A 26,102-nucleotide genomic window follows, 5' to 3' on the forward strand; every position below is an offset into this window, starting at 1 on the left:
GTGTGATAGAATGAATAGGACAATCATGGAACATGAAAGAAGCATGAGCTTGCATGTTGGGTTGCCACTTCATCTCTAGGTAGATGCTATAAACACTACTATCTATTTGATAAATAGAGGACCTTTAACCCCTTTGGATGTTGGTATTCTAGAGGGAACATGGATTAATAAAAAGGTAAATTATTCATTTATGAAAACTTTTGGTTGTGAAACTTTTGTCCATGTTGATAAAGAAAATAGAACCAAGCTTGATGCTCAATTACATAAATGCACCTTCATTGGATATGGAATAGATGACTACAGTTATTGGTTATGGAATTTTCAAAATCTAAAAATAATTAGAAGTAGAGATGTTATATTCAATGAGAAGATCATGTACAAAAATTAGTTGTAGGAAAGGAAGCATAAACAGGTTAAAGAAGACTCCTAGAAAAGAAATGGCACTGGTACTTGATGCTTAGAAACAATAGGTTATCCCACAAACTCCTGTAAGTCTTAGATGTTCTACTCAATTCAGTGGATTTTCTGAAAGGTTTTCTCCTTCTTTATACTCTATTTTGTTGACTGATTCTGGTGAACTAGAGGAGTACAAAGAGGCAATATAGGTAGATGCCAGACAACAATGGAAATTGGGCATGAAAAAGGAGATGGACTCCTTATTGAAAAATAAGACTTGGGACTTAGTCCTTTTACCTGAAGGAAAAAGAGCCTTGCCTAACAAATGGGTTTATAGGCTAAAGGAGGAAGATGTTGGAAAGAAAAGGTATAAGGCTAGACTTGTGGTAAAAGGTTTGCAAAGCAAAAGGTTATAGATTTTGATGAAATATTCTCTCCTATTGTAAAAATGGCTTCAATTAGAACTATACTAAGTCTTGTTGCTATAGATGACTTACATCTTGAACAACTATATGTGAAAACAACCTTTCTTCATGGATATTTGGAGGAGGAAATTTACATGTAGCAACCAGAGGGATATGAGGTCAAGGGTAAGGAGAATTTGGTGTGCAGGTTAAGGAAGAGTTTGTATGGCCTAAAGCAGGCACCCCAACAATGGTATTTAAAATTTGATAGTTTCATGGCTAAACAAGGTTACCATAGATGCCATTTTGATCATTGTGTATATTTTAGGAGATTGGATAATGGAAGTTACATTATTCTATTACTCTATGTTGATGACATGCTTGTTTTTGGGTCTAATATGCAATAGATAAATCAACTTAAACAAAATTTAGCAAGGTCATTTTCTATGAAGGATTTGGGTGTTGCTAAGAAAATCCTTGCTATGAGGATCACATGGGACAAGAAAAATAGAACCTTGAATTTGTTCCAAAGTGAGTATATAAAGAAGGTGTTGAAAAAATTAAATATGCAGGATGCAAAAGCAATTAGTACACATCTAGCTAGTCATTTTAGATTGACTAAGAAGATGTGCCCAAAGGCACAGGAAGAGGTAGATAAAATGTCTAACATCCCATATTCATCAATAGTTGGAAGTCTAATGTATGCAATAGTTTGCACACCACTAGATATTGCTCATGCAGTGGGAGTTGTTAGTAGGTATATGAGTAATTTGGGTATGGAACATTGGAGTGTTTCCAAATGGATACTTTGATATTTGAGAGGTACTACTACAAAGGCATTATGTTTTATAGGATCCAACTCTACTTTGAGTGGTTTTGTTGACTCTAATCTAGCTGGAGATGTTGATACAAGGAGGAGCACTACAGGGTATGTTTTTATTGTAGGGGGTACTATAGTTAGCTGGATTTCTAGATTGCAGAAGGTTAATGCACTTTCAACCATAGAAGCAAGGTATGTAGCTGCTACGAAAGCTAGCAAGGAGATGATTTGGTTACAATGTTTTCTAGAGGAATTGGGTCAAAAGTAGGAAGATTGCCCATTGTACAATGATAGCCAGAGCGCAATTCATCTTCCAAAGAATTCTACTTTCCATTCAAGGACAAAGTACATACAACTCAGGTAGCATTTTATATGGTTTTTTTTGGAGGATGGCCAACTATGGCTTGAAAATATTCACACAAGTGATAATCTTGCAAACATGTTCACGAAGGTAGTCCCCAATGAGAAGCTAGTTTCTTGTTTGGCTTCTATTAGGCTTCTTGACTGATGATCGTGGAGATAATACACAACAAAGGCTTTTATCTAGTGGGAGCCCCATGTGGTAGTGGTATTGCTATAGGATCAGTCTCCAAGTGGGAGATTGTTGTCTAGAGTGGAGTTTGATCAGTCCCCACGTGAGATATTGTTATTTTGCAGTGACTGATCAGAGAAGTACTATACATACTTCATTCTGCTTCTATTTTATCACACCATATTTAGTTAGGCTTATTGTAATCCTAAAGTGGGATATATCATATAAGATAGCTTAGGGTTATGTATCAAGATAATGCGATGTAAAATGATATAGGTTATTCTTGCAATGGTATTGAGTTGTAAGGGTTTGTATTGTAATCACTGAATAATAAGAAAAGTTGGATGGTTATGTAGGTGGATGTAGCCTAGGTTTTGGGTGAACCACATTAAATCTATGTGTTATCTGTGTTCTTATGGTTTTCTTCTTTCGTTCCTAAATTTCACTATTTATTCTTATATTGTTTTGGATCTATCAATTCCTAACAATAGATACAAAAAAAACCATCTCAATACTTTTGAGGGGAACCCACATGCAAATAGCACATTTAGTAACCTACACCATGCCACTTTGTAGGAGACTCCTCCCAACTTGCCACAACATTTTACCATAATTGCCACTTGTCATGACTCTCCACATTGAGTTCTATGTAGAATTTTTGAAGAAACAAATTTAAAAAAATCACCCAGAAAAAGGAGATGAACTAATAAAAAACCAAGAATTTTGTAAGTAAAAATTCATTTTAGTAGAGAAAAATTCAACAACTATAATATGTAACCAATGTTGCACTATTTTCATAGAAATCAAAGTTAAAACTATTGAAAATAAAAAACATGAAAACTATAGTCCCTACCATAGATGGTAGAGACTAACAAAATTCTTTAACCACAAACCTAATTTAAAGAAACTCCTCCATAAGACCTTAGCCTACATCATCCAAAGGATATGATGTCTAAGAAGAATACAATGGACAAACCCACATATCCCTATTTTTAAATTTTCTTTTATGATATTCCAATAACAACAAGAGCTCAATGGGAGCTAGAGTCCCTGCCTATTGCAACAAGAAGAAGAGAGAGATAAATCATTAAATTCAGTTAGTATAAATGATTTAGTTTTAATAAGCCTTCTACATATACATGGAAGCAATTAGTGAGAGAAAAAACACAGACTAATTCATGGAAAGGAGAACCAAAGAATTTTGGGTGCATATCCATGCAATCATAATAATTGCCTTTAATATATGTGTCTGTGAAGTTGTCTCATGAAGTCTCATGAACATGGAATGCATTGATTGTTTTCCTTAATTTTTTTTACCTGCACTATATCTACATTTGAACTTATGCTAGGCACAACATATTTTGATGGCCAATGAAATAAATTCTAATTACTGGATGGTTCTGAGTCAATTTCCCGACCTTCTAAATGGCTCATTTAAAAGATATAAAACTCTCATACTTTGTTATTAAAGTTCTAAAATAGTTTCCACCAAAGACATCTTTCTGAAACAATTTTGATTGCTCATTCAGGAAAAAACCTAGACTCACAGCCTAATAGTAACACAATCACCACAAGTTTACCTATCCATTTTTGTAGCTTTGGTTCAAATTTGTAGCAATAGAAATCTGCATTAATGATTAGATGCAATGCATTATTGTTGACCTTGAAGTTTACTAATTTATTATTTTTGTCCCTTGACCCTCGTAAATAACTTGTATTAGTAATTTGCCTCCAAAAACCGCAAGTTTTTATAGCCATTGATCTTTTAGGAGGCGATTGCACAATCTTCTTTAGAAACCCTTTGTTTCACACCACAATTTAAATTCAAAAATATAGTGACAATGAGATATCATTAAAAATGCAAAGTTCGAAGATTGTTCAATAGTTGTAATTAAGGATTTGCTTCTTTGATATGCTCTAGTTAACTAATGATTTGAGGATCAATGTGGGTATAGGTAAAATATTGAGAAATAACAAAATATATAGTTGTAACTTTCTTTTAACTTGTTATTTCCCCAAACAGGTATAGCTATAATCTTGTAAAGCCTTACCAACATGAGAAGGGTGAAACAAGAGGGCTAGTGCTTGATGGTGAAGAGGGTACTTCAGAGGTGTCCACAGATAGAGGAATGTACATGGAGGCATCACTGTTGTGATTCTCTACTTACTTGTGCCACCTCTTTTTTTTATTTTGATATTTCTACAGTTGTTGTAAACTGCCTCATAAAAGATAGAAAGGATGATTGGTCCATAAGACCATTATTTGCACTAAAATGTAGAAAACCATATTGGGGATGTTGTAGCGAGATTGAAATGGCTTGAAAATACTATTGATATATGTTAGCATTGAAAAATTTAAGTAGATTGACCTTCTCCTTCATAGAACAAAGGCGAGGTGTGTATATCATCTACTACCATGAGGCTACATTACTCGTATACCTAAAAATTGGTGCCTTCATTGGCTATTAACTAACTTTACGTTGCGTTTATGATTGTTTTCGTAGCAAATCTATATATGTTGGCAAAGATATCAAATTCAAGAGCCTTATCTAGAATCCCCTCAATTTCTATTATAGGGAGAAAAATTAGAATCATCAAATAATTGGTGAGACACTTGAAAGTTGGGCATAAATATAGAAGGGACCCACTACAACGTGTATATATAGTATTTACTAGGCATTTAAATGAAGTCCCATAAAATCCATATTAATTGCATCTCATAATGGGAAAAACACTTCAATCTATGTTTGCAAAAACTCAATTTATATATGAAAGGTACATACATGCGGAAAGTTTTTCCAAATGGATTATGTATAGCCAAACATTTAACTAATAGCCATAAAACATTCAATTAGCTAAGATGTGATAATGCTGAAAGCACTTCAAATTAATAGTTCATTTAGAGTGCAATGATGAATAGAAAGTTGTTTCATACAATAGGTCATGCATTTTACAATACTTACACAAAGAACATTGCCCACACATATCACCTATGTGAATCTCAAATACTTGAAACAAACAAAGCTGGGCGAGTTGATCTAACAAAACCCAACCCGTATCCCATTGCCTCTCTCCTACTGGGACAAAATCCTTCTGCTATCCATAGATTTATCAAATACTCTGCTTTTATCTCTTCATCCTCATAAAAGAAGGAAAGGTATGCAAAACATGGCTTAAGGTGCACAGGTAAAGAGTCATAACTTAGTTTCAAGATCTCCATGACAGCAAAATGATCAAGGGCAACAATGGGAGTGACTACATTTTCGAGTTGACAACGGTTTAACACCCATTTGCTGAGGAGTCTTGTGTTGGCCAGGGATGCCGCTATTGTTTTGATAGCCAAAGGTAAATTCCCATACTACTTTACAATCTTCCGACCTCTTATTCTAGCTGCCATCGAGCTCTATTTACCTTGCAATTTGAAAATGCATAGAAACAAAATAACTCCCAACTGTCTTCATTTGACAAATTTTTCATCTCATAAATAGGAGCATTTTGAATTTGAGCAACCTACTTATTTCTTGTAGTTTGTAGACAGCTCCCACAAGTCATCTAGCACAATAAGATAGGTTTTCCCTTTGAGATGCGTATGAATCAACACAACCCCTCTCTATTCACTTACTTGAGCCTTGACAATCTCACTGGTTAAATCAATGTGCGAGGCTATATCATGTTGCAAGTTTTTGACAGAATAAGATTTAGAAATGGACAGCCAAATAGAACAATCATACTTGGATTTGACAGTTTCGTATACGTTTTGGAGAAGAAACTTAATGCCCCATTGAATACCTCAATATTGAAGCATGCAAAGCCAGGCAACTGTCCTATTGGACATTAATAAAACCTTTACAGCTGGCCACTGCTCACTTTTTAGTCCCTATTTTTAATATAGAAAACTAATTAAACCACTGGCAAAAACCAGCTGACCAATAGGAAAAATACATAAATTTTAATAAATTTCAAAATTCAAGATCTTAAACACTACGAGTATAGAATATATTAAAATTTTGATTCAAGATCTCAAACACTACGAATATAGAATATATTAAAGTTTTGAAAGTTACAAAGCACTTTTAATTGTTTATAATTCAAGTGAAAACAATAGTCTCTACCTTTTATAAGGCAGGGACTAACAAAATACAGGCTAAACTCGCAAGCATTATAGCAGCACCTAAAGTCCCTAAAGTCTCGACAGCTATGGACAGCATGCTCCGAGAGGCTATGTATATTCTGTTCCCAAATGACGAAATAGTGCCCTCACAAAAATACCGGAGTAAAACAAAGAATACCGGAAAACTCCAAGCTGCGCGGTGTGGAAACGTTGACCTTTCAACAACCATTACTTTTCCCAACGCCCAACTTCCCTCATGCAATTCATACGGAGTTGTGATAGAATAGTACTTCCTCCCTCCACGGATATACCTCATTCCCATTATTCTCTTGCCCTTCAGCCACTCCCACTCCTTCAATGCTTTTGGCCCGCTTACATCTCCTAAATTTGAGAAAGTTTCCTCTGTAAAGCTCTCCACAAGACTTTGATGGTCCACGTAGAATTCAGAACTATCGACATCAATTTTCTCATTAGAATACCAGCTCAGATTGATTTCCTCTAATTGTAGGGACTCTCCCATGCTTGGCAGTCCTTTCATATTATCGTTATAAACTAGATGGAATACATGTAATTCACTGCACCCATTAATATCAGGAGGATCTTCAACCCTCCAGCAGTTATATAATCTTAACTTCTTTAGTTTCCTCAGGGTTGAGAAGTTGGGAAACCGTTGTAATCTTTCTAGTGTGGAAAAGGAAATATCCTCCAACAAGACACATGATGTAAGATCCGGGGGCTCCCTTACTCCACACTTGCCAAGATTGAGCACAGTCAGCTATGACAAAAGTCTGAGTTTCGGAAGCTTATGTATGCTTCTCTGAGATTTTGCCATCACACCAAAAGCATGTACTGATAGTGGAGAGGAATCTCATGGGGGATATAGTTGCTACGCCAACACCCCTCCACACGATGGAGCCGGATACAACCATTTATCATGTGGGATTTGCACCCACTACATACCATGTTGATAATCCAAGCCTACGCGGACGAAGGGTCAAAGGGCTTGAGGGACTCAAACCGGTGACTTGCACTCTGATACCTTGTAGATTTTGCTATCACACCAAAAGCACGTACTGATAGTGGAGAGGGATCTCATCAGAAATATAGTCGCTACGCCAACACAATGCTGAAAATCTTTCAATCCGTCACAAGATTCGAAACTCTCGAAGGCCAAGGATACATTTACTGAAACAAACGTCTCTAACTGGCCATCTAAATGTGAACAAGCACTTGGCACAATCATACCTTCACTGCATCAGGGTCCCATAATACAGTTTTGGATACTTCCTTGTATCGAGAGGGTAATACAAAGACTGCATAGCGAGACCGGCTGTTGATGACACTACTTTGAAGCTCCACGCATTCGACATTCTAAATTCCACTTTCTCCATATTACTTAAACCTCTTTTCGACGTTGGGAGCTGCCCGAGGGATCGACGGGAAACATTATCTCTAAGAGAAGCACAATCAGTACGATCTGGCAGCTGATTCGCCACTTGCCTACGTGCAATACTGATCTCTAGATGTTGTAAACTTTTTAGGCCGGTTAATACGGGAAGAAAGAACGATGGATTTTCTTAGCTTATCTGAAGCCACGCAAGCCGATGCAATTTTCGGACGTCTTGAAGCACTTTCAGATCTTTGCAGCTGTGTAGTGTAATACATTTGAGACAGCCCATTTGACGCAAGTCGAGAATTCTCACATTCTGCACCCTACCAGCTGAAGTACCACCAGATTTCGAAGGTCATGGAGGGCGACCTGCGACAATCTTTGATGCACGCAATGCTCGAACCTGGCCAATTCAAACTCTGCATCGTCTTTTGATATTAGCCGGCGTGGACTAGGTGGCTTGCCCTTACACCACAGCCATCTCCTCATTTCATTTGTTTTTTCTTTGAGCGAATTCAACATATACCTCGTGGATGCGAATTTCAGGTCTAGATTCTTCGATAGAGGCCTCCTTGAATAGATCCTCAACCTGAAACCACGTATAAACTGTCTTTTAGAAGCTTTATATTAATAAAATTATGGTCTAGATTCTTCGATAGAGGCCTCCTTGAATAGATCCTCAACCTGAAACCACGTATAAACTGTCTTTTAGAAGCTTTATATTAACAAAATTATGGTAGGAATTGGCTTTTTCAAAATTCGGATTTGAAAATTTTTGCATTTGTTTTAAAATTGGCAAAATAGAATTAGTATACTGGACTTCCAATTTTGACTCAAAGCCAGGTTTTCCAATTTTCTACTAGCAAGTAGGAATTGAAAATCAAAACCTTGTTATGTTTTTTAAGGATTGTAAAAACAATAGATTGGATTACTTTTTGAAATTTGCCTTCAACTCCAAGCTTATGCATAAAAATGTGTTTTCACATGCGTCTTCTAAGTGAAACAAATGGTTCAAGTAAAGTCTCAAAAATCAGAACGAAGATTTGCAAAATCTTGATTTAGCTAAAACAAGGTTTGTAGAAATCCCGGTTTTTTAAATTTTATAAACCAAACAGAATGTAAAGGTCTGTTCGGCTGTGGGAATATAAAAAATGGTAATAAGAATACTTTTTCTTGAATAGAAAATGGGGTTACGTATTCCTATTCTTGTTTGGTTCACCTAGTATTTGATCCAAAATTCACAAACTCAAAAAATTATGTTTTTTAAAATATGAAAAAAAATTGCAATAGGAATACATATTCAATCCTCATTCTTGGACCAAAATTGAAATACATATTCCAATTTTATTCTTATTCCAATTCCAATTTGGTGCAAATTCAAAATTTTAAGAATATACATCTTGTATTCATGGACCCAAAAAAATATTTAAACTCACGGACCCTAAAAAAATATATTCAAACTCACTGCTTTCTCAATAAAAGAGATCTCTTCGTTGAGTATCATTGCCAGCTAGTCATTAACTTTGTGTGGACACATATTAGGCGGCATATATAGGGTGAGAAGCATGAATATGGTCCGATATTCGGGAGGCATCTTGTCAGAAGCTTTGCCCAGGAAAGCCAACAAGTCATCCAAACCATAACCCGATCTGTCTACCAAGCCTTCTCTCTTATCAACCCACGCTGAAGGATCTGGGCCGTATTTACTGGAAAGGTGGCAACCAAAAGCTTTTAAAGCATCTGTGTGCACACTGGACAACTAAAGCCCTGTCTTCTGCCTCTACACATATCCTTTGATTATGGTTAGTCCCTTGAACATAAAATTTTCCGTCAACTCCTCTACACAAGTCCTTTCCAACAATATGCGTATGGCCTCTTCCTCTTTGAGCCCTGGTACGCGCATGCATGACTGCTTACGTATTTTGAAGTGCTTCTCTAGAACATCTACACTTCTTCCACTCAAAAGGATGCAGCTGTTTTCTCCCAACGCTGCCTCGGCATAAAATCTCACTTCGTCTATGCCCTCTTCTATAACATTGTCGAGAACCAACAATACCCTTTGGCCCTTCACTCTTCCATATAGTTCAACTTGTGCCTGTAAGTTACATTACAACATTGCATGATACTTATACATCTTGCTCACCAGTCATTTACATAGCACAGTGTGAAAAATCAAACTATTGCAGTCACTGATTATTAATCTCCTATCACAAATGATTATTAAACTGCTGAAAATAAATTCCCAGCTAATATCGAAAAATAACACAACTGCAACTTCACTTAAAATACGGAAAGAAATGCGCAACACAATCAACACAATATTTTTGGACAAATTGTCCCTGGAAAAACCCCTAAGGAAAAACCAGTTCTACAGATGAGAAATTATATTAAACTTCAACAAATCAAGAGATACAAAATTCCTTGCCTCACACTGGCAGAACTCCGACAACCTCCTGATTTCTCCCGCTGATATTTCTCACTGCTATCCCTGCGCTAACACTGCACCCTTGCTAACACTGCAAGACTGTTTGCTAACACTGCAAACTGCTTCACCAAAGCTTCACCCTGTGCCCTTGCTAACACTGCAAGACTGTTTACTAACACTGCAAACAGCTTCACCAAAGCTTCACCCTATGCCCTTGCTAACACTGCAAGACTATTTGCTAACACTGCAAACAGCTTCACCAAAGCTTCACCCTGTGCCCTTGCTAACACTGCAAGACTGTTTGCTAACACTGCAAACAGCTTCACCAAAGCTTCCTCTTGTCTTGCCTCTCCAAATGCCCCCTAGACCCCTTTTTATACTACTCTCGTTGGTAAACCAACGACCGAGATTAAAACAACCAACGGCTGAGATTAAGACAACTCGACAGCCAATAATAGAATTGGTTGCAAAGTGTCCAAAAGGGAATCTCTAAAATTAGTAAATTATAACCATTTACTAATTTTTGGCAAGTGGACAAATAGCTGTCCAAACCACCCATAAATACAACCGCTATTCATAGATAAGGACGAACAGCTGTCCAAGCTACCCATAAATAGTGCTGCTATTTCCGGGTCAGAAATAACAGCTGTCCAACTAACAATAATTAACACTCCCTCTTAGGGAGGAAGCTGTTCTGCATGACACCCATCTTATCTCTGAAGAAGATAAATTTGGCCTTTCCCAAAGTCTTCGTCAGAATGTCTGCTACCTGCTCATCTGTAGGTATTTATTGTAGTCGAACAACTTTCTTCAATCTGCACACGTGGGTCTCTTTGCTGTGTGCTACAAAGCCTTCTGGTTGTTCTATGTATACCTCCTCCTTCAACTCACCATTGAGGAATGCTGTCTTGACATCCATTTGATGGATCTGCCATCCCATCTGTGCTGCAAGTGAGATTACAACTCGTATAGAAGTATACCTGGCAACTGGAGCAAATGTCTCCTCATAGTCTATTCCCTCCTTCTGAGAGAACCCCTTTGCCACAAACCTAGCCTTGTATTTCTCGATGCTACCATCTGCACCGTGCTTTATCTTATAAATCCAGCGTGATCCAACTACAGCCCTATCTATTGGTCTAGGTACTACCTCCCACACATCATTCTGCATTATTGAAGAATATTCCTCAACCATAGCATCTCGCAATACCTGATGTTCTGCAGCTTCCTGATAGCTAGAAGGCTCACTATCTACCAACTGACTAACATAGTCATTGAACTTGGCTGGTCGTCTTCGCTGTCTAGTACTCTTCCTAGGAGCTCCCACAAACTCCTGAGTATCCCTTTGTGCACAATCTCTGATGAAGTGATATATGATATCTATATGTTTAGACCTATCATGAAACACTGGATTTTCAGACAACTTGATGCAACTCTGATTGTCACAATGTATCATAGTAGTCTCAACCTTCTGACCAAACAAGGCTACTAACAACTTCCGAAGCCATATAGCTTCACATGTCGCGATGCTAGCTGCTATGTATTCTGCTTCTGCTGAACTTAGAGCCACAGACTTCTGCTTCCTGCTGAACCAAGATACAACTCCTGATCCCAAGCTGAAACAACACCCTGAAGTGCTCCTTTTGTCTGTTGTACTTCCTGCCCAATCTGCGTCAGTATAGCCTATCAACCTGATACCTTCACCTCGAACATATCTGATCCCATACTCGACTGTACCACACAAGTAACGTAGCACATGCTTAGCCGCTATCCAATGCAATCTCTTTGGTTCAACCATGAACTGACTAAGAGAGTTTACTGCAAATGCTATATCTGGTCTAGTGTTGACCAAATACATAAGCGAACCAATCAATTGTCTATATAAAGTGGGATCTACATCTTTCTCCTTAGATGTATCGTCATGCTCTGTGCTCACATCCGGAACACCTGTCATTGTCTCACGAAGCAATCTAAGTGCTCCATGATGAATATGGCCCAACCTCCTATGCCATAGCTCTCCAAGATCTCTAGGATTATTGTTGCTCATAAGTGCCTTAGGAGTATCAAACTGCAATCTATAAAGGCGACCACTCCTAACTCTAATAGTTATGGGTGATTTCCAATCCTTGTGCTTAATCAACACATGTGTCCCTCTAAAGAGTACATTATACCCCCTATCCTGAAGGACAGATACAGAAATCAAATTCATACCTAAGCCCGGCACATATAACACATCATGAAGAGGAATTATCTTTCCATTCTCCCTCTGAAATTGAACAGTCCCTTTCCCAACAGGGTTGAGTTTGGACAAGTTTCCCATAGAAATTTGGATGTTGGTGTCCTCCTCTTTGTAACTAGAGAAGTACTCTCTAACTCCTGTCATATGAAATGACGCCCCACTATCTATATACCAAACACACTGTGAGGTTGAGCTAACCATACAAGCTATGAGTGCAAACTCATCTTCCATTCTGCTGGAGAGTTCTTCTGCACTTGCTGAAGCTGCCACCTGCTTCTTACCCTTTTTCTTCTCTGGGCAATCACTGACATAGTGGCCAAACTTGTGACATCCAAAGCACTTGACCTTAGAAAGGTCCGTCTTCTTCTTTTCACTTTGTGAATTTGATCCTTTGCTAGATCCCTTCTTTGCTTTCCCTTTACCCGCTAGGGCAACGTTCTCTTGTTCCACCTCATTTTTCTGACTCTTGTTGGCACCATTGACAAGACTTAGTCTAAACTCCTCCTGAGTGAAATCAGTCCATAGTCGATCCCAACTCGGTAAAGTATCTCGTCCACTGACAACTTGAACAAAGACACTCCATTGTTTAGTAAACCCATTTAGGGCTATTCTCACTAGCTCATCATCACTAGGGCTATCTCCAACAGCTGCTAACTCATCCTTGACAAGTCTGAGCCTGGTGAGGTAACTTGTGACGTCTTCTCCCTGATTCATCCAGGTATTCTTTAGCTTCTCTCTGAGAATCAACTTCCTGTTAGTGGTAGCATTCTGGTACAGATTTAGAATGGCATCCCACATCTTCTTTGTTGTATCTAGCTCCGAGATATGTGAAACAATATGATCCTTGACACCATCAAGGATAATCCTCCTCGCTTTGGCATCGTCCTTCCTATATGCTACAAGCTGTGTTGCATCCGTTGGTACAGGTACACCACTGGTAGCATAATCCTTGATACCATTCTCTTCCAACAATAAAGAAATTCTGGCCTTCCAGACACCAAAATTTGAGGTACCATCCAATCTATCCTGATCTCTCAAACCAGCTGAAGCCATCTCAAGGGTTTAAAGCAATAATAAATCTAAAGAGATCAAAATTTCTTTCCTAGGGCAAAACTCTTCTACCCTTAACAATGCTCTGATACCATGTGAAAAATCAAACTATTGCAGTCACTGATTATTAATCTCCTATCACAAATGATTATTAAACTGCTGAAAATAAATTCCCAGCTAATATCGAAAAATAACACAACTGCAACTTCACTTAAAATACGGAAAGAAATGCGCAACACAATCAACACAATATTTTTGGACAAATTGTCCCTGGAAAAACCCCTAAGGGAAAACCAGTTCTATAGATGAGAAATTATATTAAACTTCAACAAATCAAGAGATACAAAATTCCTTGCCTCACACTGGCAGAACTCCGACAACCTCCTGATTTCTCCCGTTGATATTTCTCACTGCTATCCCTGCGCTAACACTGCGCCCTTGCTAACACTGCAAGACTGTTTGCTAACACTGCAAACTGCTTCACCAAAGCTTCACCCTGTGCCCTTGCTAACACTGCAAGACTGTTTGCTAACACTGCAAACAGCTTCACCAAAGCTTCACCCTATGCCCTTGCTAACACTGCAAGACTGTTTGCTAACACTGCAAACAGCTTCACCAAAGCTTCCTCTTGTCTTGCCTCTCCAAATGCCCCCTAGACCCCTTTTTATACTACTCTCGTTGGTAAACCAATGACCGAGATTAAAACAACCAACGGCTGAGATTAAGACAACTCGACAGCCAATAATAAAATTGGTTGCAAAGTGTCCAAAAGGGAATCTCTAAAATTAGTAAATAATAACCATTTACTAATTTTTGGCAAGTGGACAAATAGCTGTCCAAACCACCCATAAATACAACCGCTATTCATAGATAAGGACGAACAGTTGTCCAAGCTACCCATAAATAGTGCTGCTATTTCCGGGTCAGAAATAACAGCTGTCCAACTAACAATAATTAACACACAGGAGTTGTAAAAGCATTTTGAACAAATGAAATCGCTCACCTTGTCTTGGTCTATCAGCGTTTCGAGAATCAACCGAGGGCACTCAGTGAGATAGTGCAGAGCAAGTTTAATTCTTTCGAATGAATCGCCTCTAGAAAATTCGAGATTACTGCATACTTTGCCTTTGAACTCCCCCAATTTGAAATTGCAGAAAGCCTTGGCAAGTGTAGTTTTCCCCTGGCCTTGGCTATTCCGTACAATCCTCCAATACGAACTCCCTTCACGTTGCGCTGAACAGTGTTGACGAAATCTGCAACTTCCTGTAACCGACACATACAATAAATACATTACATCTATGAACATATGCGTGATAAAAGCCGAACAAGGTAGTGAGGTTTGCTCACCTTACACATTCGCGCTTCTCCTTGCATACCACGGACATAATATCTCGGTGAGGGGTCTGGAAGTATACTCCAGATTTCCTTCACAATTTCATCTCTGAGCTCCACTTCATCATCCCCTTCACTGAACGTCAACCCGTTAACTTGCCGTATTGCCTTCAGATCTTTCTGCCATTGGACTCGCTTTTTCTCTGAATTCTCCAACTGTTTCCACTTTTCATTCTCTGCCGCTAACTTGTTAAGAGCAACGGGTGGAATCACGATGAAGAACAAGGGTAGAATTTTGAGATTTGGATTGGTTGACTTTCGCTTCCACGAAAGCTGAGAGTTCTAGCATGGGCTACCTTGATTCGAGGAAATCCAGAGAGAGAAGTAAAACTGATACTTTGCATATCTTTGCTGCGTCAAATATACGAGACGGAAAATCTTCTGCCACTGGTAAACTTCCACCATCTTGATCAAAGAAGCAGGAGATGCCTTGGTTTGTGAGGTCTGTTACAGCTGCCTAACAAAACTTTTCTGTTTACCACTGTGACTGAGAAACACATCTTAGTGAGCAAGACAATTCTGTCCTGGGTCACTGTTAATTGAAACAATTAGTTTCAAAATAGAACTTCAATCGCTGAAATATCCAGATCATGAAATGTATCTCACCTGCTAATCGGGATGTTGGGAGGGGAGCACTGAATTGTGGGTTTATTCGTTGTGTGGACGGTCGGACGCCAGTATTCTGGCCTGTTTGATTGCTTGATTTGAGAGGCGTCGATCTGATCTGTTCGGGGAATCTCTTCTTGTATTTCTTCCCAAAATGCATCATAAACATAGGCAACGTTTATGTTAAACGGACTAAACATGATCAAAAGATATCCGATATAATGGATAAATTTATATTGATGGGACTTCAATAAAAACTTATTCTAAATGCATAAGAGGTAGTCCATAATATTATTAGTGTGGTATAGGCTTATGTTTTCACCTGGTTTTCTATGATTACTTTTTGTCTATCATTAACATATTAAATTATATTTGTAATGTTTTGCAATTTTGTTATTTTATTATTTTTATTTTTAAAGACTATTTCTTGTTTCTAATGACTAACAATAGTTTTACTATCATTTTTCTTTTAAAAAATTGAAAATATTCGTAGATTAAAGACTTCATATATTCTGTGAGGACGATATTTGTTGTAATGATATGCATGTTTAAGATACTTAAATTGAAATTAAAGAAGGATTAACTGTTCTAATATTTCTAATATAAATATGAAATTTTACTTTTTAGTAAAACTTGAATTAAATATTCAATATTACGCAACCCAACATATAACCATATTCACATATTTATATATTATAAATCATAATAAAATTACACTTTATAAAAGTAACATTTTATTTCCTTACAATTTTTTTATTAAAAATATATCTAAACTTTTAATTTTTTAATAAAATTTATAGATAGAAATATAAAAAAATATACAAAAAAGTATATTTCAAATAATACTATTTATTATTTATAATATTAATGTGAATATTGGTTATCTTTTTCCAAAACTAATCCTTATATACATAGAACATTTTACTGAAGTATGAGAGCATTTTTCAATTGAATCTTATTTCATTTTTGTATTAGGCGATACTTCAATTGCATCAAAACTCTTGTTTTTTATGATCTATAGGGAGTTAATAATTTAATAATTAATTTGAAACAAAGTTTCTATTGTATAAAAAAATTAAATATGTAGAAATTAATAAATAGTAAATTTTTAGGAACATTCATTTTGACCAACATCTTTTAACCCTTTAATGTCATTTCTTAGTTGTGCATAACTTTATAATTTCTACTTCTAAACAATATTGTATGCCATTTTTCTAATATTTCTTTAATCAAGAGGCATTAATATAATATGTTGTGAGGAAATTAATTTAATAGTTCTTTAGAAAATAAATTAGATTGAGACAATAAGCTCATTCCCAAGATTATGCTAATCCCCAAGATGCTCCTACATGAGACAAATAGGGTCAATAAGAAAGTAAGTCTCTCATGAGAAATTCATGAAGAATCAATATTCAATTAGTTTTTCATTTTACTTGATCAATATTTCTTTATGTTCTTTTCCCTTTTTACTCCTTCCAACTTTATTGGTTAATACCTTTTCTATGTTATCCAACCACTTCTATCATAATACATAACTCCTTCACCTTTGTGATAATCTCACATATTTATAATGTTGAATATATATGTGAAATATTCACATCCTTAGGTAACTCTACTTCATAACACTTCCTAGGATCAAATCTCTTCAAATAAATGCAAGGTCCAAAATTCCTCATCTTCATCTTGTTATAAGTTCCTAGCAAAAATATTACTTTCTTCAAACAAACCATAACTACATCTCCTATTGAGAAATCCTTTTGTCTTCTACTCCTATCAAGCTTCTCCTTATACTTTTGATTCATACTTTCCAAAGGATGGTTGACTTCCTCATGCAATGAATTCGTGTAATTCAAAGATTCATTTTTTAAATAATTCCTTTTATCCTCTTACTTTAGACACCTTATTGTAGAACTCCCTTAGGAACCATGCCCTAACTACTTCGTGCTTCTATTCATCAAGTTGTTATCTTTAAAAATCTTCTTGTGCTCAACGCAAACCTTAATTAAAGGCTTATCTCCAACTAAAATCCTCAAAAAATTTCATAACTTCCTATTCACCACCTCTATGTGTTCACTAATTTCTTGATGAGAAGTAGAAACAAAATTCAAATTAGTATCCAACTTCCTACCATTGCCCTCTTTAAATAACTTACATATTTTCTTTATCCATGTCTAAAAATATACTCCTTGGTAACCCATGCAATCTAAAAATCTCCCTAAAGAACAAATATTCCACATATACTACATTAGATGGCTTCTTATAAGGAATAAAATGTTCCATTTTAGAAAATTTATCCACTGTCAGAAATACAAAATCATTACCTTTTTGTACATCTTATGTAATCCAAAAATAAATTACATACTAATATCCTCCCAAGGTATAATAGGTACATGAAAAGGTTAATATAAATCCATAGTCTATCTACTACCTTAGAAACTCAACAAGTTTTGTAAATTAAAAGAAGAAAAATCAATATCCTTATAAATGTGTGACCAATGATGTTAGAAAGTAAAGCCCACAAAGATAACTAGGGGGTGAATTAGTTATGTAATGAAAAATATCTAAATTTCATCATTAATCATGAAACATGTAAAGAGTAGATGCTTTTCATCTCTCTCTCTCTCTCTCTCTCTCTCTCTCTCTCTCTCTCTCTCTCCAAACATATATATCAAAGGATGCTTTTCATGTACATATCTCCCACTTTGACATCAATGACAAAGGTATCATTATTCCAATCTTTAAGTTTGAAATTATTTCCAAAAATAATATGCAATAAGCTCCAGTTTCAAATTACACTATAGAATACCAAAATCTAGTCCAAGTAAAGAAATAGTGCTCTCCTACCATATACACTGATGATATCTCTATGCAAAATCTACTATAAACTAGGTTGGATCATAACTTGAGGTATACCTCTCAAATACTCAAATGCATCTTTTGCCAAAGCTTTTGTAAATATATCAACTATCTACTCCTTTGTTCTAGCATATTCTAATCTAATCTCTTTCCCTCTTGAAAGTGATACATAATAGATATATCCTTCTTTTTTAAAATGTAATACTAGATTCTTAGATATATTTACACTACTTGTGTTATCACAATGTATGATAACAAGTTTAGTAAACTCTATCCTAATACCTTTCAATATTCTATTCATCCAAATAATTTGATTACAACTATTTTTTGTTGTTGCATACTCTGTTGATGTCATACTTTGTGAAATAGGATCTTGTTTCTTTCTTAGCCAAGAAACCAATCTTCCTCCCAAGAAGAATGCTCCACTAGTATTTCTCTTTCTATCATCTATACTTCCAACCTAGTCAACATTAGTGTATATGCAAATTAAAGTGAAATTATTTGATCTGTCATACCATAACTCATAATTAGGTGTGCCTTTCAAATATGTGGAAGTTATTTTTACTACTACATAATGTGTCTCTTTAGGATCTGGATGAAATCCTCTCATAATTCTAGTTACATTAGCTATGTTTTAGGTATAGTATGTCAAAAAATATAATCTACCAATAATAGATCTATGCTTTTTCTATTCAACACTAGGGAATTCATCTTTTCTAGATAAGTTACATCTAATTACCATAAGTGTTCAACCAATTTTACAACTTTGTTATCCAAACATTTTCAATAAATCTTTAAGATACTTCATTTGTGATATAAAAATGCCATCTATGTTCTGTATAGTCTGCAATCTCAAGAAGAATTTCATCTCTTTGATCATGCTCATCTACAATTTTATGTTTATTTCAACTAAAAATTTCCTTCTTTCTTCATCATTTCCTCCAAAAGTTATGCCATCCATAAATTCTATAACAATTAGTATTCTATTGTCATTCTTTCTCAAATACATATTACTATCGACATTACTTTTCACAAATAAAGAAACTTGTCAAATATTTATCCAATCATGCATATTGGGCTCTAAGTGCTTGTTTTGGTCCATACGTAGTTCTTTTTGCAGTTTGCAAACCATACCATCCTTATCTGTCAAAGGAAAACAATCAAGTTTTTGAATGTATACCTCTTCTTTTAACTCTTCATTCATTGATTCAACATCCATCTAATAGACTTTTAAATTCTTGTTTTCTACATATGTCAAAAACATTCTTATTGCCTCTAGTCTAGCAATGGGTGCAAAAATTTGTTCAAAATCAATTCCTCCTTGTTGTGAATAACCATTGCATACCAATATTTCTTTGTTTCTTGCAACTTTATCTTGTTCATTCATTTTGTTTCTTAATGACCATTTAGTTCCAATAACATTTTTATCTTTAGGTCTAGGAACAAATTCCCAAGTCATGGTCTTTTGAATCAAATCCAATTCTTCTTTCATGGCCTTTATCCAATAGTCATATTTACAAGCTTCATCTACATTCTTAGGTCCAACTTGAGAAATTAAACACCATTCTTCATATACCATGTTCCTTGTCATAACTCCTATGCCTTTGGTTCCAATAATCTGTTCAATAGGGTAGTATTTTGCTACATTCCTATTAGGTGTCATTCTCTCAACTCTAACCTTTTCTCTAGATTCTTCTCTTTGTATTTTAGTCTACAAATCAATGTCAGTTTCATAAAATAATTCCTACTTGAAACATTCAGCCCATTAATTATTAGATTAGTCTCTTCATCAAAATTATAATCAAGTACCTTTTCCTAAATTCTAAGCTTCTCATAAATTCTCACATAATTACTCTCAATTAGTCTTAATCTCTAGTTAAATCATCTATATGCTTTTATTTTTCAATGTATATCCAAGAAACTATTACAAATATGGAATATTAAGAGGGAAGGGGTGAGGGGTGGGGGGGGGGGCGGGTGGGGGGGCGGCATCTGTTGGGTGAATTACTATTCTACAAACTTTGGTCACCAACTGGATATTATTAATTACTTTGAACCATGCATAAGAAAGTAAACATGTAATGCTAAACAATAATAATAACCATAGAGAGAACTCATAACACCATAATTTGTTAACCAGGGAAACCTTGGCCAAGGGAAAACTCTAGTCAGGATGGTACCCACTAGATGATATACTAATATAAATGTTCCTTGTTATAGGATTGACCCTATTAGGAGTTAAAGAGAAAATTTAGTATATAGAGTCCCTATTAGGAGACTTTGAATCACTGTCAAAAGATTCCAACCCTATTAGGAGTTGTAATGTATGGAAGAAGAGCTCACTACTCAAACATGCACATTCAATTATAGGAAGATTGCAATGCCCAAACAAGTAACTAAACATCAAGTTCCTCAAATATAGATATATAAATGGTGTAACTTCTTCTTAGTTGATCTCTAACATTAGCTCAGTCTTGGATTACAAAATTAGGTTCTCAAAAACTTCTCATATATCGCTTCACAAAAATTTTGCATATCACTTTGCATATCACAAAAATCACACATCAAAAGCACACTTAATGTCGCAAGATATCCTTTGCATAAATACCATGCATTTTCACAAACTACTATTGGGTCAGCTAAGTCCAAAATATATTATTCCAACTTAGAGTAAACATATAAGATGTCAACCATAACTGGTCAAGTAATTATTTTGGAAAATGAAGAATAAGAGGTTCCCTAGTTGGAGCATTTTTACAAGTACCAAAAAATGTACTTCATGTCGAAGATATAAGAGGTTATATTCATTGTAAAATTGAAAGCATAGGAGGTACAAAGATTCCTAAGGAATTGGAGAAAATGTGCAACAATGATTTGTCCCTAAAACCAGAACACACATACCTAGAACAACTTAACCTGGTTAAGCACATGTTCTATACAAACTTTGATAATCATGAACGAACAAGAATAATTCTAAGCAAAGTTCATGATGACCATCTATGGTTGGGAGACTCTATCATATGCATTGGTAATGGGCTAATTCACAAGGTCACATGTTTGAATAATGAAGGATGCAATCCATCAACATAAAGAATGTATGCAAGTTAGTTGAAACCAATCTCAACACATGTTTTGATGACGGAAACATGAAGATCACTACCATTCAAGATGATGGACTAAGAATTATTAGTAAAATTTTGGGGCATAAGTTCAACCATGGATCTAGGATAGATTTAGTTCTTGTTGGATTTCTTCATGCAACTTATATGGTAGTAAAAGGTGAAGAGTTTAATCTATGTGACATTATCTAAACATAGTTGTCAGATAGCATATCAAAAATCAAGAATTCTAGGAGCACAATCTTTAGGTCTAAATCCCGACTGACTCAAATATTCTTCTATGCAATAAGGAAGTTTCTTGTTATTTTAAATTGGGATGAGAGTGAATGCACAATGAAAACTATCACTCGAGCATACAAAACTAAACCAAAAATAGTTAGAGATAATGATATTGACAAAATAATGAAATATTTCCAAGTTGAAATGAAGCAAAGGTATAGGATACCTCTTGCGCTGGTAGGGAAATATAAGGATAAGCTATGTTTCATGGTAGAAATAGATTTCACATGTATGGAGGTGGTAGTTCCTCAAATAATGTTCATTGAGCCTATGGGTTACAAAATGAGTGAGGAACTAATTGACGGATATGCATAGATAATTCTACACCCTAAAGTTGATTCTAAATTTCATAGATGAAGGACATAGATTGAAAAGATGAGAGAAGTCAAAACAAGTCAGATAATCAAAGACTCCAAGAAGAAGGTAGAAAAAGTGATTGATTCTATCTTTAAGGAATCAAGAATGTCAAGAAAGGAATTTGAATAGGTGAAAGGGATAGAAATCTAAATGAAGGCATTTGGTCAATCTAAACTATTGACCCTTAAACCTATTGTAGTGGTGAGACCTACTAAAGAGGTCACAGTTGCATAGACAAGTGTGCAAGCACCCACAGTGCCATATGTAGCAATTGTGGAACAACAACATCAGAGGCATCCAAGCAAGATAGAAGAAGCACCAACACCAAGTAAGTCTACAATGATTGAGAAGGCCAAAAACCCTCCTAAGAAGAGAGTCAAGAAAACTACAAGTGGACCAAGAAAGAGGAGAAGAACCTTGCAAATTAGTTCTTTTGAATCTGAAGAAGAAACTAGTGACGGACCAGTAGAGCCAACAGATCAGGAAGAAAAGACTTTAGCAATAAGAAAATCATGGAAAACCAAGGTAGAAAATCTTAACATGCAAATTATTAATGACAATAATTTTGTACAATTGAACAAGTACTATGACTTATATAATAATATGGACAGAAGATAGCTAGAGAATGTTGTAGTTAGAAATATGATCCTAAAAGATAAAAGGTTTGATAGCATAAGAGGTCAAATACCTAAAGACTTGTACAATAGACTTTTAAATAGAAAAAGTAGACTAATTGATGAAGATAAGAAAATAAGAATCAATATGGTGAAAAAGTTGTGTTTAATAAATATTGAGGAAATAACAGAAATTCTTAAAGGAATAGCACCATTATTGAGGAATAAGAAGAGATCCATTCTTCTCATGGGAGGAAATTATGAACTATTAACTAAGGAGAGTGTGTAGCCATAGAAGCCAAGCCCTATGCCTAAGAAAAGTGTGTAGACAGAGGAGACAAGTCCTACTATAGTAACAGATAGTCCACCTCACAGTTCTAAGCAACCAAATGATTCACCAAATATTACCATTGGTAGTGAATCTATGCAAGTAGATAACACCAATGTGATAGTGAATGAAACTAAGGACGCATTTAAAGATTTTTTTTCCATCATTGTTGGCAATATTGTTGATTAAAATAATTCATCCAATGAGGAAGAAAAGAAAGAGAAAAAGGAAGAAGATGCACCTTCTACAAAGAAATTTGAATCTAGCATTGAAACAACTACTACAAGTGTGCCTATAGCTACAAAAGTAGCAAAACCATCCACACCACCTACACAAGTAGTAGCAGTAGTATAATTAGATGGAGACGATAAGGTACAAAATCTCATATCTTCTTTAAGTAAATTTCTTGAAAAGAAGAAATTTGTCAAGTCTATTGAGAAGACTTTAACTTCAGTTTTGGACAGATTGGAGAAGACAGTAAGTTTTGTTGACACACCTACAAATATTTAGCAAAGAGTAGCCATTTTGTGTAAAAATTTTGATAATGAGTTTACTACATTTATCAATGTTTCTATAGTTCAAGTACATACTAAGCATGATGGTAAACTTCGTAAAATTATGTGTACAAACATAAGAAGTGATATAGAAACACTAAATGTATGCATTATGGCATTAAGGCAGAGTATGGAGGAAGGGAAGTAGATATATGCTAAGTGCAACATGGCATACCTTAACCTTCATAGTTTTGATAAGAAAATAAAAGAGAAGGTAGCTAAGTTTCAGACAGTCACTAATAACTTTTTGAAACAAAATCAAAAGTTAGAAACCTTTGAGTATACTATGCAACCACTTCATGATAACATCCATGAAATACAAGTAGAAAAGGAGAAATTTCTAAAAAGATTTACTCTTTTAAGGGACCATTTATCCCCATAGATTACATTATTACAAAATCAGATGGAGGAATGCTTGGCATCCAAAACCTCATATGCCAAATTTCTGGCTACAAATTTGAATGCATCAAAGTTAGCCGCATATGCTTTATGTGAGCTAATCAGTGTGTCTGATCTAAGGAAAGATAGTTGGAAGAAACACCTTGCATAGTTGAAAACTAACTTTAGTGATTGTTTTTCCAAGTTTTGATGCAATTTTTAGATTTTGATAGCATTTTTCTTTTTATTGACACCTTTTCATTGATGTCAAAGGGGGAGAAATAAGGAAAATTATAATTGTAGGTTATACAATTGTATTTTGAAGTATAGTACTAAGTTTTGCTTCAAGAAAACTTTGTAACCAAAGTTATAAGTGATGTAATCTTTCTCAAAACATGAATACAATGTTTTTACTATGTTATGGTTATTTATTTTGATTGGTATGGCAACATGTTTGGGAATTAGCCAATTTCTCCAAAATGTTGGCATCAATGCCAAAAGGGGGAGATTGTTGGAAATATGATCAATCAGTCTAATTAGGGGAGATATATAGTTTTCATTTATGGTAACGTATGTTTTGCAGTTTAGTTATGTTCATTTGTGAAGGAAAATTATCTAAGTATTGAATAGTGTTACAACATCATGAAAAGATTTGTTGATAGCAAAATATTCCCTTTGAATATTGTCTTGTGTAGTTAACCCTAGATGCATGATGTCATTCTAATGATGCATACCAGTGTGCATGTCCATATGAGAAACCAAGTTCAAGTTATGAAGGAAATACTAATGTAGTTATCTCACAGCACATAATAGAGCATGTTAGCAAAATGACTTGTATGGCTTGCAAAATTATTTTGATTACTAAATCTTGATTAGTCAACTCTAAGGATGATATGTGAGCTAAGGAAAAATTTATTAATGCATTTGATATAAGTAAAGAACTTCAAATGCAAAGTTAAGTGTGAATGTGATGATATACTATGTGATGCAAACTAATGTTATGAGATGTGAAATATGATGCAAGTTAATATATGTGCAATTACCTCTTGTATGAAGAACTGACAATCAAATAAATTGTGAAGCACATGAAGTGATCCAATGTTGTATGCATATTTATTCTCTTGAAGAACTTAATTATTTAGTTGCATGTTAGGGCAGTGCACACTTCTTTCACACATTTGTATATGATCTACCAACTCCTAATAGGGTTGAGGCTTCTAATAAGGCCTAGTCTGCTAACAAGGACTCGAGACACTATACATTCTTCATAGACTCCTAACAAGGTCAATATCCTTAACCATATCCTTTATATAGTGAATCATCTTGTGGGTTTCATCCCCACTGTGGTTTTCCCTTGGCCAGGGTTTTCCTAGTTTAAAAAAATGGTGTTATGAGTTCTCTCGATGTATGATTGTTTTTACTATTCAACATTGTTGGTTTATTTTTTTATGCATGTGGCAAATTAGTTAATAATAATCAATTGTGAGCAAAAAAATTGAAAATATTGATTCACCCCCCTCTCACTATAATCTATTTCTAACACAAAATAATTCCTTTACCTTTAATTCTACTATTTTGTTTCACTGGTAAATTATGAATATTTCTTTTTTGTACTATCTATATTGATGGTTGAGGTTATACACAAAATCATCAACATGTATATTGTCTCTATCTATCTTTGCTAGTCATAATATGATGTCGAAAACATTTTACATATAAATAGTGTATTACAAGTATGTACATCATGTATCTATCTTTGTTCCTGAGGTTTATTACAAGTATGTACATCATGTATTGCCATTAATGACAAGAATTACATCACTACATATAGCCAATTGCAAAAATCTCCCCCTTTGCCATTGATGGAAACAAAGTAAGGAAAATTGGCTAAGTGACAAAATCTTAACAAAAACTTATAATACTTATCATCTATTAAATTACATATACTTCATATTAAAAATGCACAGTTGTTAAATTTTCTCCCGCTTTGGATATGATTTCTACATAAATAACTTACTACACAATTTTCTTCTACAACTTCTCCCCCTTTGACATCAATGACAAAGGTCAAAAAGTCCAAAAATTGTCAAAAAGTTGTCTGTCTATTGTCAAAAAATGTCATGTTGCCTCAACTTGCTAATATCTTCATACAATCATCAAAATTTTCCTTCAAAGTATCCTTTGCTACTTCAACAGTAGTGTGAATTGCACATAAGGCTTATGATGCAATCTCAATAGCATTAAGGTCAGAGTAG

At 35.2% G+C, this 26,102-nt stretch overlaps 1 pseudogene; it reads right to left on the bottom strand.

Annotated features, from left to right (window-relative positions):
- Positions 1 to 6,267: 6,267 nt before the first annotated feature.
- On the bottom strand, positions 6,268 to 15,522 carry LOC149544651 (uncharacterized; annotated as a pseudogene).
- Between the last annotated feature and the right edge of the window lie 10,580 nt (positions 15,523 to 26,102).

This window comes from Cupressus sempervirens, chromosome 8 (assembly GCF_028749045.1).
Source record: "Cupressus sempervirens isolate cs-2001-9-10 chromosome 8, ASM2874904v1, whole genome shotgun sequence".
NCBI lineage: Eukaryota > Viridiplantae > Streptophyta > Pinopsida > Cupressales > Cupressaceae > Cupressus > Cupressus sempervirens.